The following is a 15,246-nucleotide window of genomic DNA, read 5'->3' as shown; positions in this document are numbered from 1 at the left end:
TGTTCTCTCTTCCCACAAGTCAAACCTGTCTCGGGTTCTTCTCCCCAGCTCTGCACATGTTCACTCCTTCTGTGACCCCAAAACCCGAGGAAGGAAGTGATGGGAACACTGACCTGGAGAACGGAGCAGTAACAGGGCCTGGGAAGGAGTGCAGGTGATGGCATGGGAATGTGGAGAGATGGAGGTAAGAAAGAGATGGGAAGGGGAAGGAGGGCGAAGGAATGCTGAAGATCCCTTTTTTGATTCTTTGTGTAAAATGAAGACAGTGCAACTACGTGGATAGGAATGAGAGCAGAGACTTTTCCAGACTGGCGACAAATCACAGAACCATAAGGCTGACAGAGACCTTGAGAGATTGTCTCGTCTGGCAATCACAATTTTTTTTTAATCAAAAGAATGCCCTGGATCTTTTTTTTTAAAAACTGTTCCATTGCACAGTGCGAGCACAATAGTTTGTATCTAAAAGTAACCAAAAATTGTGGTTTAGACTTTAAATTGAAGAAAGGCCTGTGTTGAGCAAAAGTTTTCTCAAAAATTAAAGCCAGATCTACTTATACTTTAAAACAGGCATATGTCCCTTTGTTTGGATTAGTTTTATCCTGACATCAGTTGTTTTCATAGATGCTTATAAACATTTTCTTTGCTAGTTAGTCCAGCCTTGTTGGAATGCAGCGGAATCGGTGTGTGAACTGGAAGCACCATACACAGTGCCGCTCTCAGGCTGCAGGATCCGTACTGGAGCGGGTTACTCCGAGACCTCCCAGCAACACTGCCAGCTCCAGCCTGATTCCAAACATTACTTCTCTTATTAAATCACCCAGAATAGCATGATACTAGCGTCATTTTTTTCTCTGTTTATTTGGAAGGTCATACAAAGTTCCTCCATCTGACCAAACCTGCAGTGCAACTAACAACAGCAATTCTTGCTCTGTACTTAGAAACATACTGTTATTGGGAGGAACAGTCAGAAAGAAGCCCTGTAAGTGAGGGATATAATTACAGAAGAAAATACCAATCAAAGATCACACCTTTTCCTAATTAGCTCCTTTGTGGCTGAGCAGAGGATTGCATTCATCTACCTCTCTTTGGCTCAGCCTGTTGAAATGTGCAGAGGAACACGCCGCCACAGCTGCTCTGCAGGCAGCAGAACGCTAATACAGTTTTGTAACGATGATGCTATGTGATCATCTTCTTCACATTAACCGATTCATATCCTGTACATCCAGGAAGCACTGAGCATTTCATTAGAGCTGATGAAGGTACGCTGACCACTCAAACACAATATATTCACAAATGCTCGTGTTACACTGGTTTCACTTAAGGGAATTGAGGAAGGTAAAGGGGTAAATAGACAAGATCTGTTGCACATAGGCAGTTTGTGCCATCCTAGATTCTGGTGAAATATCTGTCTTTAAAGCAAGAAATAACTACAGCTTTCTTTTGAATAGAAAAGGACTGGCTGCTTCTGTGGAAACAAAAGTTTTATGAATATCAGTTTGTCAAATAAGTAGTTAATCAAGTTACCAAGTAGTTGTTCAGGATTCTAATCTACACTTCAGTCCCACCAAAACTTTAATTTGGTAGTCTGAGAATTACCAAGAGAAGACTGGAAAAAAGTGTCAGTTTCTGAGTTATACAGCATAAAAATAAACCTGAGTTGCTGCTTCATTTTTACCGTGAGCTTCCCTCTGTTTTCATAGCTGAGAGAGCCGTACTTCTTCCAGAATGTAATTCCTCAGTACGTTCAATTTATGATGCAAAGGGACAGGATTCTCTATAGCTGTTTATATTACAAATGTGACGAGATACTCCATCTCCGGAAACAAACAGAAAAAAGTCCGTGTGCTTTCAGCTTTGCAGGATTGAGTGTTATTGACAAGTAGGATACTGGAATATCTGGAATAACTCTTGTGATTTAAGTCTGTTATAGCAAAAGGGGAGGACAAGTTTTAAGTGGCCGCTGAAGTTCCTGCAGTTCAGAAAATGACATTTTATCGAGGACTAATAGGAGCTGAAAGAAGTTACTGAAATAATGTCACATGTGAATGTATACACCCTATTTGCACATTTGCCCTGTGTTCCCCCATAAAACCATTGGAAGGCACATCTTCGTTGTGGAAACCACTCATTAATTTACCCAGTCTGATCCCTGTGTAAAGTACAAGATCCAAAGCCATGAAGAAGGTAGCAGGTTGTGAATTGTCTCCCATTTCTATGCTGTACGTGGCAGTTTGGGTGAGTTTTCCTCTCCACAAACCAGCTGCCAGGGACAGAGGCAGGCTGGACCGAGAAATCCTGAGTTCATGGGAAGCCGAGTGATCCTTATATCCCACATGCCAAAATTCTGAACTTCATCAAGTTACACAAAAAAATCAGTTTCTGACTATATTTTTATAATGACTATTTTCTTCTCCCATCTAATCGTATATTGCAAAAAGGGGAAAGCAATGTTTTGTCCGTACAGATGAGCAACCAATTCCTTCTTGAAATCTCCAATTCAGGATGAAGTAGACTGAGTGCTTCTTAAATCCATTGCCCTGTGAAAAAAGGTTTACACGTAGATTCATGGATATAATTTGTCTGGAAAAAAATATTAAAAACCTAAACACGTCAAACATGCATGTAAGCAAAGCCGCCCTTTGTGTGCTCTCAGGGGGTTTATCCTCCCCAACACGTGCACACATGCACACGTACACACCCCCCGCTGTAAGAGATCCATTTTATAGATTCAAGGACAGCTCTCGCCAAGAGAAGAAGAGACGTTGCCAAGATACCAGATGCGGTTCCATTCAAGACCACTCATAGGAGCAATTCAAGATGAAATCAAATTAGATGTGTTGGTTATACATAGTGCAGCCTGCTTGGGATACTAAATGACAGAGTTTGCCAATAATTAAGTGAAATCTCAGAGATGATGAGTCCCCAGAGCTCTCTAGGTTATGTCGGTCTAATTCTAAGTGTCATCATTATAGCAGCAGAGCAAAATACTCTACACAGGCCGCAGAGCTGGAATTTTTACTGTGGATACTGGCTTTTCCTAGCCAGTGCTACATGGCAGTACTGAGCTTCATTACGTGTCTTCTGCTATTACACTTGCTTAACCTTTCCCTGTTATAAAGCTCCTGAAACCTGACTCCCACTTAATAATTGATGGTTAGCACTTACTATCCATAGCAGCATTCATATTCAAAGCACTTTACAAAGAGCTCATTAATTTATCTGACCCTCCTCCCCCTTGAGGTGTCCAGCACAACTACTCAAATTTTTCCAAAAGGGAAACTGAGGCAGAAAGGTTGTGACTTAGCCTGGGGCTAGAGGACAGCGTTACAGCTGACTCAGTGCTCAGGTGCTTCTTTGTGAGATGGACCCACTTAACACCGCTCGGCTCTTTGCCTAACTCTGTCTTTACAGTCAGGGGTGAGCAGATCTGCTTGGGCAGCACAGTGAGACCCACTTTGTACAAGGATTCAGAGCATGAAACAGGCCAGGATTGGACCCAGTGTTTCCAAAACGTGCTTCCAAGGAGGTCATCAGGTTACCGCGAGTTTTAGTGGCTTAATGGTGCCCATTTCATTATTACTCCTTGCTCTGACCCCAGAAAACTGAACGCCACAGCCATGTCCAGATGGGTAATGACTGTTTCCAGCTTTGCAAGCATTCACTTCAGATCACTTGGAGGTGAAAATGTTGCACCAAATTTGTGATTCCTGGAGATCACCGGCTGAATATAAACTGCCCTGAAAAACAGGGACTGATTTAAAAAGAAATAGCCTAATTATTAAAAATAAAGAAGTTAGGTGGATATAGAAAAAAAGTCAGTCTGAAGCTAAGGCTTCCAGGAAGGGCTTGCTCAAAATTTTACATTTGATATGTATAATACAAAGAGAGGGAAAAGTCTCGAGGACTGTGGCATTGACGTTGCTATAACCACTAGCAGCACACAGGAGGGCAAACCCCGCTGTTAGTCCTGGGCTATGCTATGAAAGGTGGCAGGGGTCGCACCAAATCCTGACCCACCAGTGCTGCGGTACTTCTGCTGGCCCCGCTGGCCCTGGTTGCAGACGCCTCTTCGACGTCCCCGCCGAGTGACACCCGCAGCCCCGGCCACCCTGCCGCTGCCACCGCGCTGGTGGCGAGAAGCTCTGCAGAGCTCAGCTCGCCGATGGCTTTGCCGCGCTCCTCGCAGATTGACGCCGCAAAGGCAGCTGGTTTGTTCGCAGTGGAAAACAGCATCTCTGAGATGACTAGGAGGAAGTTATAAAATTATAGAAGGTCCTGATAAGGATCTTGGATAGATAATGTTCATATTTCTAAAAGATTCAAACCTAAGAGGCTTTTAATTAAGGACGGAGGCACTCAGAGCTATCTTACCAAAAAGGTAATAAAATTATTGACTAAATTGCTAACAAAGGCAACTGAAGCAAGGAGTTTAAATGATTTCCAGAGACTGTTCTCCAAGTGAAGGTTATAGTGAGAGAGCCAGCAGTGCAATTAAACCAAATGAGGTCAAGCATGTTGGGCCTTACGGCCTCTGCCTGCTCCTCAGATTTCTTTTGTTCTTATAATTCAATTATAAAGACCCCCCCTTAAGAACCATTTAACTGTCTCATAAAGCAGTTTGTAAACTTTTTTATTTTTCTGTAAATTGTCCCCTAAAAGTGGTTTTCAGCATCTCAAGGCAGTGTGGAGCACATACAGTGCTGCTTGTTCTCAGTCGTGTGTTGCATGCACACGGGTGTTCACGTGGGCCAGAGCTCTCCCAAAGCATCCTCAGCCCATGCAAACCATCCTTGGGTAGAGGTGGCAGCTGGTAAAAACTGGGATGGACACCTGGAACAACTGTCACCGCTCTGTCTCTCCCTCTCCTTGCTGCTTCCCCTTGCCCTCCAAGTTTTCTTTATCCCATTTCTATGTGAGGCAGAATGAGGGAAACCTGTGTGTGTGGCTAATTTCCTGCCCAGTGGGTCACATATCCCAACCCTCAGCATCATAAATGAGCAGGAATGTCTGCTGGCCAGCAGATGCCTGTGTAGATCCATTCACATATAATTAAACACTTTTAAGGTATAGGGATTTCCCTAGCCCCCTTTTTTTTTTTTGGTAGAAATATGTTTGTAACACCGGGTTATGTGGAAGTTAGGTAACTTCCAAATGCAAAGCTTTTGGTTATTTTATTAAACTGTGTTTATCTCAATCCACAAGTTTCTCCCTTCCCTTTCGATCCTCTCTCCTGTTTGGGGTGGGGGACAGTGAGCAAGTGACTGTCGTGGTTTTGAATTGCTGGCTCGGGTTAAACCGCACCTATTGGAAGAGGATAGAAATCCAGAAGGGATTAAAAAGATTTCTAAGCAGTTTAAGCACAAAACGCCTGTTCAGATCATGGCTTTAGGGGCTTAAATGACTTGAGCATCTTGGATTCCTGTCTGCATCATGATGGGTCTTGATACCTTTGTAAATCAGGCCCAGGGTGGCTGTCTTCAAATGAGCCAGAAGTGAGAGTCTAGACCTCATACCTAGAAATGCTCCTTTTCGAAAATGAAGACCCGCAAGTGGCAGCGTCCTTTCTGTCCCGCGAAGTTCCAAGTGACACATCTCTGCTCGGAGATGAATCAAATGCTAGAAGCCACTGCTGTAGCAGGAAGAGAAATTTTTATTCTTCCTGTCTATTTCTATTTAATCACAGCCAAGGCAATTTGGCTGAGCCATTGGAAGTAGGACTGACAGTTTTTCTTGGGAAGGAAAGAGAAAGCGAACGTCTCCGAGGTGCTGCAGAGACCGTGTGCTCTGTTCCCTCCGTGGGTCTCCCAGGGGCTGGGCAGCTCAGCGCTCTGATCTTTCAGCCTCTGCTCGGCGCGTCCTCATGGATTTGCAGCCTTTGTTCCCCCAAGGGTACAAGAGCAGGTTTAACGGGGTGACTCCTCATTTCCTGGAGAGAGGAATCCTTACCCTGTTAGCAGCAATACTGCAATGGCCGCGGGTGTTCGAGATGAACTGAGAACTCACTCTGCAACTGATCCCATTTACAAGGTTAACATCTTGTTTCTCAGTTCGTTCAAATCTTGTGCCTCCTTCCCCAAAGGAAAGAAATGTCAATACATGAAAGAGGAAGATAAGTTAATGCAACATTCAGGTTGCAGAGCTAGAGATTTTGGAAGTGCTGAGGTAAGATGCCTGTGTCAGTGCTAACTCAGCCACATTCACACAGACAGCAGCAGCCTTGTTTCACTGCTCACATGCATAGATTAATGCAATTAACCTTTATTAAATATATCCCAAAGTATTGCTTGTTGCTAATCTGTCAAATTCTGATGTGGTCGATGGTTCTGCAGTGGTGGTATCTATAAGCTGTCCTGTAGCACAATGCCCAGGATTGCTGTTCTCTCTTGTTATGGGACCTATAGATTTACTCTTATGCGTCTGAACTAGTTGCAAGCCCAGTGGCACTTGCTGGATGGCAAAGGAGATTTTAGCTGAGAAAGTGCTTTTATTACTGTAAAAAATTAATGCAAAATGTCAAATATTTCACACCCAAGCCGATACTGGCAAAAAGCCAGAAATATTCTGGTTTCGCTTGGGGTGTGAATATATTTGATCATCTGTAATTCAAAAGCTTTTATTTCAAAGGAAAGAGACAGTGTGTTGCAATAGACTTTGTAGTGATAAATATCAACTGTGCCACTTCTCTCCCAAAAGGGGTTTCCCACAGCTCTATAGTAATATACAGTTCAAAAGGCCATACTGAGATTTATAGAGCTATATATTCAAAAAATGGCATACAAGCCGCTTTGCTCAGCTAAAGTGTGTTTGAGTTGCTTCCTTCACAGTTCTGCAGAACTGAAAAAGCAGCCACAGGTCCAGGGTGCCAGCAGGCCCAGGTGATTAGTGAACACGGGGCAGTTGGGTCACTCAGATTTGTACAAGCAGTTAATCTAGCATCTCCTTGGCTGGGTGACTAGATATTCTGGAAGCTTTCAAAAGTATTTGGCCAGGAGATCTGGTCAGGTTGGAGTATATGCACAGAAATTCATTTAAATCAAGAGTCAGAGAAGCTGATGACAGCAGTAAATTTGGCCCTCTCCATGTATTTATTGTTATTACTAGTATGAACTGCTCTTACATTGTCCAAAGAGCAGTTCTGTTTCTTCTTTTCTACTTTATTTCTGTTTATTCTATTCTATTCTAACTCAATTTAAAGCCTCATTCAAGTTCTAACCCATCTTTGTAGCAATAGCTTTTGCCTGTGAATGTCCATTGAATGCCCCAAAGTGCTTTCTCTGAAGACAGTGGGAAAATTTCCAGTGATTTTATTAGGGACACTGTTGGGCCTTTAATGACGGGAATTTGTACCAAAAGATTCATTCTATAATAGCAAGTGTGTTTGTGTTTCAAACGTCTGGATGAGGCTCCATCTGAGCCATGTCCCGAAGTTATTGCCCAGTTTATACTCAGAGACCAATGGAAGCTTTGACTGAGTAAGAACTGAGCAAGGACTGCTCAGTTGGCCTTAATAAGTTGGCCTTATCTTGCATTGTTCTAACCTGATATACCTGCTTTGTATTTGAAAATGAAAACCTCCCATTTTCTTGCAAATTAAAAAAAAAAATTCACAACTTTAAAAGCATATGGATATTATAAAAATATTTCATTCAAATCCATTAGTGACCTGAAAGTTACTCTTACTCCTGCAGGGTTTAAATCTTTGGTAGGGGGCTTTTCTCCTATCAGAAACCACTATTTATGATGTTGCTTTTTACAGGATTCTGCAGAAATTGAGAAAATTACAAAGAAAAACAACTTCATAGACTTGCCTGCATTCTCAACTTCATATAAAGAATATACATTGATCCATTAGTATGCCACATATCTTCTATTGTTTAAAGATTTACCCTTACAGATAAATGCAGTATCTATCTGCATCATTTACAGACTTCCCATCCAATTTTAACTGTGTGCCCTGAAGAACCTGAGGTGCAGGAGTTTGGGAGCCATGTGGAAACGTTAGATTTGTTAAAAGAATTGGAATTACTAGCAGGAAGTTTCAATAGCCAATGTGTGAATTCAAGAATCTGTAAACAAAAGCATGCACCTAGATTTTCAGTCTGCAGATTTTCAGACCTTAGAACAACATGTAGAAGAGCGACAGAAGTGTTGTACTTGAAGAACTTCCCAAGAATGTCATACATAAAAGACAAGACATAAAACAGGACTGCAGAACATCTGACCCATGAGCTTATGTAGCCTGCCAAGAACTTTCTTTAACCCATCGTAATGCTCTAGTAAACAGATTTCTCTGGACTGCCTGCTTACACTTTACAATAGTACACGGCTGGAATGATGCTGAGCCTGCTCGGAGCTGGGACACATGGAGATTTGCTAACTCTCAGCCATTTAATTAACTTTAAGATCAAGAACGATTTTTCCTCTTGGTTACTTGTGGCAATGCTTCAGTTCTGCAAGAGATAAACGCACAGGAATGTAGTGGGGAAGCAGCTGGATGGCATGAAGAGTTGTCTGTCTGCAAAAAGCACATATGGAAATGGAGGGTAATTGCTCAGTTTAGTGCTTGTGAGACTTGATCCAGAGTGCTGTGCCTGTAATAGTTCTGGACTCTGCAGTTTGAAAAGAGCAAAACTGGAGAGAGGTGGGAGGAGAGAAAGAGAGGGAGAGCTGAAGTGATAAGAGGTTTAGGAAACATGACCCGGGAGGAAAGGTTGAAAGAACTGTCTTCATTAAATTTAGAAAAGTAATGAGGGAAGCTACAGGTTTCCAAACATGTAAATGGTGGGGTTTGTTTTATATTTTAAAATGGCAATCAGTCACTCCTTATGTTCACTAGCACAGAATAAGAGATAGTTGGTTAATTCACAGCAAGGGTATGCAGTTAAACAGTAGGGCTTCATTTCTGAGCGTGTGGGTGGCACACGGAGCAGTGAGCAGGTGATAACAGCCAGGGGAGGATGTGGAGTCCCAGAGAAGGAACATTTTTAGACTAAACCAAACAGTCATTTTCCAGGTCTGAGCTAATTTTTATTACCCTGTTTCCCTCACTCTCTTTCTCTGTTTGTACAGGTAGGTGGGATATGGAAAACCCCTTGTTGTGTCTCAAGGATCAGCACTGGTCACAGCTTACAGAGAGCTCAGGTCGGTGGCATCTTGAGGATCCATCCAGTCCTGCGTTTTTAGAAGGCTTTGAAAAACGCCCGGACAGAAGTACTTGCGATCCACAGGATGGGATGCGTGGAAGAATCTACAGAGGTCTGCAGAAAATTTGCTGATTGTTCAGTTCTAAAATAGTTCTTTAAATTGTACTGTTGGGAAGACTGAAGTTTCCTGACCAAATCCAGCACCCCTAAAATTAAAGGAAAAACTCAGTGAGACTAAAATTTGCATACATATGGCTGTCATTGCTTTTCCTCTCAAGAAAGAAGAGAAAAAGCAAAAACAAATAAACAAACACACACTGCCGCCTTGAGCCCAAATTTAAACACAGTTCTTTCTATGACTTGCAGAAGATAAACACAATCTCCTATTTCTGTATATACCTTTGCCTCCTGAAACTGGTGAGGTCTCAGTGGCTTATTAATGGGATTCTTTAGAGTGGCCTCAGCCTGCATGGACTACTCCAAAATACCTAGACACGAATTAATCAAATATCCTCAGTTGATCTAGAATTTGAACAAGTGGCATCAGACACAACAAATATAAATGCTAGTCATAGTCTTAATATTAAAAATACTTCGGAAATTCAGAGGTTCTGAAAGTAGGTATATCACCCACCACAAATCTTTACTTAAGTATTTTGTGTTGAGAAATAACCAATTAATTCTGGGGGGTTTTTAAGCTGTTTTGCATTCATTATAGAATTCCTGTTAGGAGATATGGGGGAAAATAGATAAGTCAGCACAGAAAGAAGCAATTCCAAAGTGTCCAAATTCCAGTGAGAAATGTTTCAGGTTAATTTATTTTTGGTAAACAAATAGTAATAGTCTGGGTCTACCATGAATAACACAGTTAAACTAATTTTTACTTTCTGGCTCTCAGATTTATTTATTTGGTTCTCTGGGCTATTTTCAGTTTACATGCGTAGGGCTTGCAATCCAGGAAAGCTGAGCATCGCCAGCAGAGAGTGGGATGGGAAGCACTTCACAGTTTTCATCTTTGTTTATTTTTTTATGTCGCCATCTTTCCATTTCACTTAAGTTGGCATCCAGCAGAATTCCTGCTCTTTTAGGGGTTTGGAAAAGCTTGCTGATGCTCCAGCATCCTATTTTCTAACATTATGAATGAAACCTGTCATGAAAAATCCAAAGCTATGAGGCAGCTGATGCTCAAAATCATGCTTAGGGAAAGACATTTTAGAGACACGTGTCATCCTCAAAACCATAGTGAGCAATGCTTTGTCTGCAGCTGGCTGAAAAATGAGGTTATTTTATACGCATGTCAGTGTTATGCCATTCCACCTCTAGATGCGGTCACATCTGTTGGCTTGGCTGATCTATTTGATTGTGCCCTATCAGAACCATGAAGATACCAGATATGCAACACATGCATACCACCACCTGAAAGCATACACACTGATGTCGGGAATAATGTATAAAATGGTTATTGCCATAAAATTGAGCTTATTCCCACTCCTCAATAACAAACGTTGTTGTAGAAAGTACTTTGAAAAAGTGGACCATCGATCAGCTCTACTTTCACAGTGACTCAACATTTGAAGTCAGTAATTGAAGTAAAAATGAAAATTCTTACAAAATTTACTTTACAAATGAAGTGTAGCATTTTTATTGAGAGTACCTTTGATTGCCAGAGCTATCTTTACTAAAAGCTATTCAGACAGATACCAAAAATCTAACATTGCAGGATAAATCATATTGGGCACAGATGAGTAATGCATGAGGATTAAAACAAATTTGCCACTGTTCCAGTCTCTGAGGATGAGTCCTGGTCTGACTGAACTTGCAAGTAAGAGGCCCCTGGGTTTCAATGAGATAATAATTTGATCCATGCGATTGCTTCTGTCTCTTTCTTTGATACTGCTGTAATTGCCTCTTCTTCTTTAATCCAAAACAACTGAGATAGAAAGGAAAAGACACATATGTTTTTATAAGAAAAGGGCAACACATAATGTTAAAAAAATGTTTCATCAAAGGTGCAACCATTTAAAATGCAAAACAGATACTAGAGAAGTGGCAAATTCAAGTTCTTAGTGTTTTTATTTAAGATCTTTCAAGTATTCATTTGCCAGGAATACTTGTTTAATTTTTTAATGTATTCAGTTAGCCATATTCCGTTCTCTTTTATGTCCACTTCTCATTAATCACTTGACAGATGGACTTCTACAAGCACATCCCTTTGGGGAAAGTAAATTTTAAGTCATAATAAGAACATAAGACCTGCCATACTGGATCAGAGCAAAGGTCTATCTAGTCTGTACCCTGATTCCGGCAGTAGCCAAGAGCACTATATTAGATTTTAATGGTCACGGCTTTGATCTTTCAGTGAGTATTAAGTTGGTGACTAAGCAGAAAATGAAAAGAAATCCCAAGAGCGGAGTATCCCAAAACTCAGAAGAAGCAGCAAGTGAAACCATTTCTCCCTGTGCCTCAAACCCAGCGCAAGGTCAGTGTCGCACAAGAAATAGATGTCAGGCAGATCAGCTGCAGCAAAGGTGTCGCCCCACAGGGAGCACTGGAGCGAAAACTTAACATAGTGTTGTGTACCATTGACATCTATTTGCTTTGCTGTCTTGCCCAGCTAGATATGACTGCTTTGGGGTACTATGGCCAGTTTTTCTCTTGCGAAATGCAACGTGAATGAAACACGGAGGGAGAAGTGGCAGTGGGAGGAGGGCAGGCTGCAGAGCCAACACCAGCAGGTCAGCGCGGCACGGTGTGAATGTTCGCTGTGCTCAGTAGTTCTGCCAAAAGCGATGGTTTGGGTTGAGAAATTTGAGCTTGCACATAGTACATAGGCAATATCTAAAACCTGTTCTGGTCTCATTTCCAGAATAAGAGCTACATTAGTTCCAGTGAGATTTTAGTTAAAAGTTCTCAAGGTTTAACTCATCTTTTTAATTGCCGCTGTCTCAACTAAATTGCATTTGTGATAACAACAGCCCTCCTGGAGACCGAACAGGAACTTGAACACATTGTGAGTAAATTAAATAATTGTGTAAATTATAAAGTTTACATCTACTTGTTATTGCATTAAAAACTACATATAGAGCACATACTTCTTATAACCTTCCTGCTTTAGGAAATCTTAGAAAAAAAGGTGTTTAGCCTGCCAAAAACCTACAAGGATAACTGATAATTTGTTGATCAGCATTAGGTTCATTAAATCTATGCACTTCATTATCTGATTAATTCAGAGGCAGGTTTGTAATCAGCGATGAAATGTTTAAGATTCTTCTGCTCTGGCCTCCACAACCTCCTGCAGCTCATTAGAAAAGCTAATCAGATTGAATTTTCCACCATGCTGTTTATTGTAGCCCTAATGGAAGACAATCACTTTAAAATTACACACTTGGCAGGTAATTTCTAAAAGCCGTAAGCTATAGAAGCTTTGTTCTCCCTGGGCTCTTTGTCTTTCTTTACTAGAGTAAGGTAAGTAATAGTTATTTCTGTTAGAATTTGGAGGGCTATTTTGCAACATAGGATGCAATGTAAATGTTGCTGAAAAAATATTTTTGTCATTACCGTGTTTCCTGTCGCCTGGGATCCCTTTCAGAGATCATCAATAATGTGTGGTGAGTTTGTTTTAGAACTCAGATGGGTTTCCTACTTTGTGATTTGATTATTCGAAGCACTAAGAACTTTCTTCATGTGATCTCGGGATGAGTTGTGTTGTTAAAAAAAGACTAGGGCAACTTTTTGATCCTCACTTTTTCACAGATCAGTTATGAACCCTGTTGTGATAGAGCTTTGTGAACTAAGTTACTAGTATGATCTGAAGGAAAATTATGACAACATTTATTGATGAAGAACCAGAAATGACAGTGACTTAATATAGAGAGTTTTCTTAGGTTTTTAATAATTGAACTTCCGTGCATTATGAGAAGAAATGACGGCAGCAGTTGATAGTCACCTCTTGCAGCAGCAAGACTCCTGCCACTTCGCTGTTTTTCTGAAGGGCAGCTGAACTGGGGAATGCAGCAGGGACAGTCACCGGCTGAGTGGGAAACACTGTTATTCCATGTATTCTAGAAGAGATCCTTTCCGTAAAGTGAGCATGCAGAACCATGGAGCCAGATCCGGGGTGGCAGAACGATTCCTCTGGCCCACTCTCTTCTTCTGTCTCCATTGTGTGGACGAAGGTCCATTTGTGCTTCAACTGTCATACCTGTTCATCTCTTCCCTTAATACATGGAAGGACGGGCTCTCCTGTGACTGGACAGGCACCCCTGGAGACATGGGCTGAAGGCATTTGTCCCCTGGTGTATAACCAGAAGTGAACCCGTTATATAACAGAGGATTTTGGATGGGAATGTGCTTTTGGTCATATGGTGAGGGAATAAGTGATATAAGGAATGACTTTTTTTAGTGATTTATCATAAGGAGGTCCCAATCTAAACCTTCCCTGCTGAACGATGTTCATCATATCTTCACCTGTGGGCAATGACAGGTGATGGCATATCCAGACCCAGAGAACACCATGACGAAGGTGCATACCTAGGACGGATTAATCTTTTTGTCAACCAGCATGCTCTAAATGTACCAGCCTCAAGGGCTGGATCCTACTTTTGGGATCTGTCTTCTTGTCACAGGCCTGATACTTCCCTCCCTTTTCTTTACCCCTGACTTCACCAAGCCCGTTTTCAGGACCCCATGCGAGCTCTAGACCCCTAGATTATTCCTTTATCTTTTTTTTCCCCAAACCTTTTGCTATTCAACTAGACAAACAGCTTTTTCATAGCACATGCAACCCTTTCTGTATCACTTGAGCTCATGCTATCTTTAGTGAAGTTTATTGTGGTACAAGATGATGTCTCTATGCTCTTTTTTTTTTTTTCCTCCCCTATGAGGGTGGTGAGATTTAAACCTTTTTTTCAGTCACCATGAGGCATACTTTGTAGTGGGGGGGAAGTATCAAAGTGTTTTAAGGATTGGGAACAATGTTTCTGGGGTTATTTTCTGTAAAAAGAGCTTCTTAACTTTTGCTTTTAAGTGCCTTGAGTCTTATAATTTGGTCCCTTCCATTATGTTCCAGTTTAGATCTTCCTTTGTAATATTGTAGGCACTAAAACCAAACAAACAAAAACCTAAAAAAACCCAACCAACTGCTCCTCCCTCAATAATAAAAGATGTGGGTTTGTTTGTTTTGTTTAAGAACAATTGAACTTCTGTAATGAAGTATTCCTGAACTGGCTTGTGTCAGAAGAACAAACACTAGAATGTCAAGTTTGGCTCAAAATTGAAGGTTGCTTTCTAAACAAGATTTTCCTAGCTGGAGGTAGATATAAGGATGTGCATAAATTAGAGAGAAAAAAATATCTCTTCTTGTAAAATAGATCCGATTACTGTTCAGATTATTGCAGCTGTGATAAATACAAAAAGTAATGTTGTACATAGACGACAAGCAAGTGTTTTGATGAGCGTTCTCTTTAAAACACGCTGAAGGCAGCACTGGAGCCATTTGGGACAGAAATGGGATTTAAGGCAGAGGCAGCTGCCGGTCGGGTTCTCGTTCCCTGGGCTCTGCTGCCATCTCATGGTTTCAGCCCCAGTTCTGCACTCAGGCTCTTGGAAAAGCTGCTTTCTGTGCTGCTTTAACGGCAAGTTGGGGGGGGGGTTGGGGGTTTTTTTGGTCTTTTTTTTTTTTCTTCTTTTTTTTTTTTTTTTTTTTCATTACAGAAGTCTAGAAAAATGAATGTTAGAAAGAAATGCTGTTTCTTCCAATCGCAGAGCAGATTGATTACATTAGAGCGGGGGTTACGGGCTATGTCTAACACCTCCAGCAATTAAGAAAGAAAAGCAGCCTTGCACCAGCAGTGAGCTTAAGTTTCCTGTACTCTGTACCTCCCTGTACATTAGCTGTGGCTCACAAATTGAAAATTTTTTTTAAAGCATATTCTAAATTACTGGTGGGTCTTTAGGTACTTGTGCAGGCAGGACAGAAGTCAGAACAGTTCCTGGGACAGTGTTAATGTATATGATATAATCAACCCACAGCTGTCCCAGCATCTGGGAGGTAAAAACTGGTTTATCCACAGAAATTGGTAGTACCTGTCATATTACATCTGCA

This window comes from Caloenas nicobarica, chromosome 16, assembly GCF_036013445.1.
Source record: "Caloenas nicobarica isolate bCalNic1 chromosome 16, bCalNic1.hap1, whole genome shotgun sequence".
NCBI lineage: Eukaryota > Metazoa > Chordata > Aves > Columbiformes > Columbidae > Caloenas > Caloenas nicobarica.
The sequence above is the reverse complement of the archived record's forward strand: the minus strand, read 5'-3'. Positions refer to the sequence as shown.